The sequence below is a fragment of the Aethalodelphis obliquidens genome, unplaced genomic scaffold, assembly GCF_003676395.1.
Source record: "Aethalodelphis obliquidens isolate GAN/ISIS:26980383/991018 unplaced genomic scaffold, ASM367639v1 scaffold566, whole genome shotgun sequence".
NCBI lineage: Eukaryota > Metazoa > Chordata > Mammalia > Artiodactyla > Delphinidae > Aethalodelphis > Aethalodelphis obliquidens.
In genome coordinates this window covers 10685-12621 of record NW_020838478.1, presented here as the reverse complement: position 1 = coordinate 12621, position 1937 = coordinate 10685, and the positions used below count along the sequence as shown (strand labels likewise).

Sequence of the window (1937 nt, the reverse complement as noted above, 5' to 3'; positions counted from 1 at the left end):
GGTTTTAGGTTTTATTTCCCCGGTCCAAGGCCAAAGGCAAAATGTCTAGGTTTCCATTTCCTGGTGAAATAGAGGCTGCAGTTCTTGGGTTGATTATTGGATTTCTACAGTGAACCCTAGGAATGGGCCTTTCGTTCCTGCCCCCGCTCTCCTTCACACAACAGTAACATCTGCCGTGGGTCCCTCTCCACTCGCCACTGGGGACTGGAAGTCCCAACTCCACACCCATCTCCCCAGAGCTTCCAGGGGCCCAGAAGTCATAGGAGCCAGAAACAAATGGAGTAGAAAGTGGTCTTTTATTGGAAAGTCCATGAGAGAGGCATCCCAGGTTTGGGCACCCGGATGAAAGGAAGAATGGGCAGTGCGGGAGAGGGTAGTGCTACAGGCACCAGGATCTGCATCCCTGGGGACTTCACAGGTGCAGCAAGAACAGACTCCACCTGGTAGGAGAAAAGAGAATCAGAGATGTGATTCAGCAGGTCAAAGACTCAGAGGCAGTGGGAGGCAGGACCAAGTCCACTTGTCATCCCTCTCAGGACGAGACCCCTCGGTCTCTCCATCACCTCCCCATGTCCTCTCCCCCACCAACCTAGGATCACTCTCCACCTCTCAGCCTTTCTGTGCCTTCACAGGCCACCTCTTCCTCCACCCAGTTCTCACCTCACCGGGGATTCTTACAGACATTCCCGCAATAGCCCACACAGCACTTCTTGAGCCCCCAGCATTCAGCATCTGTCACACATTTGTTAATGGGATGTTTTAAGCCGCACTGGAAAGGAACCCAGGGGCAGGAGCCAGGCTTAGTGGACTGTCGGAATCCGACTGGATCTTCTTGACCTTCGACTGGATCTTGACCTTCGACTAGATCTTGACCTTCGACTGGATCTTCTTGACCTTCGACTGGATCTTGACTTTCGACTGGATCTTGACCTTCGACTGGATCTTGTCCTTTGATCAGAACATTGCCTTTCGTAGTGCCTTGACCTTTAGGACAACAAAGAAATATCCCCACATTTAGAACAGTGTACCTGCTTTAACTATCTAGTCTTTCCTCCAGGTCCAGCCACTGTTCACTGCAGTGTCCCTCAAAATGTGACTTGAGATAGGGGAGCTATCTCAAGGGCTAGCTGGGGTCTGTGCTCTTGGAAGGCTGGGACCGGGGTTCCTCGGGTGTCCATTTCTTCCCCTCACCCTCCATTCTGGGTCTTAGGGCCTTAACGAGGATATGCCAGACTGAAGTGTCTTTCAGAGGTGTCACTTTGGCATCTCTGAGGAAACTTAATGGAAAGGAAAGGAGCCGTGAGACACTTACCAGGAGACCTGAGCTCCATCCTGGCTCTGGAGACTGTCTTGACAAATCCTCACCCCTCCCTAAGTCTCAATGTCCTCCTTTGGAAAATAGGGGTCTTCAAACTACATGATTTTTGAGGCCCTGTTGGTTCTTAACCTTCTCTTAGAGGACTGATGACAGGTGATCTTACGGGGCAGACAGGCAGGGGACAGACCCCACACCCAGCGACCAGATTCCTGGGACCCCTCACTTCATTGAACGTTCTGTCCAAGTATCAACACTTGAGGCCAAGGTCATGTAACAACACTCCTTCCACAAACAGCCCTGATATCTCAGTCCTGGGGTGGAAAGCATGTAGAGTCTAGTAGGCAACTTCCTACTTCTCTGGATACGCTGGAAACCTACTGTCCAGGCTGAAGAGTGGGCTCTAGCCCTGCCTGCTGCTCTGGAAGTACCCCCTGTCAGTACCCAGGCTGCCCCCAACATCCTCTCCTCAACCCAACCCAGCCCCACCCAGGCCACTTCCCTATTCACCTCTTACGACAGCTCCCTTTGCCACCAGCGTCCCAAGGACAAGAAGCACTACCACCAGGATCAAGAAGTTTCTGGACTTCATGTTGTCAGGAAGGTGAATGGCTAAGAGCTG

At 52.1% G+C, this 1937-nt stretch overlaps 1 long non-coding RNA gene across 1 annotated transcript; it reads right to left on the bottom strand.

The window, feature by feature from the left end:
* Positions 1 to 277: 277 nt before the first annotated feature.
* Positions 278 to 1937, bottom strand: LOC113616815 (uncharacterized). Its single transcript, XR_003431420.1, has 3 exons — positions 1826 to 1937; positions 661 to 984; positions 278 to 440 (listed from the first exon to the last, which is right to left on the bottom strand). It is a non-coding gene; the product is annotated as an uncharacterized LOC113616815 (long non-coding RNA).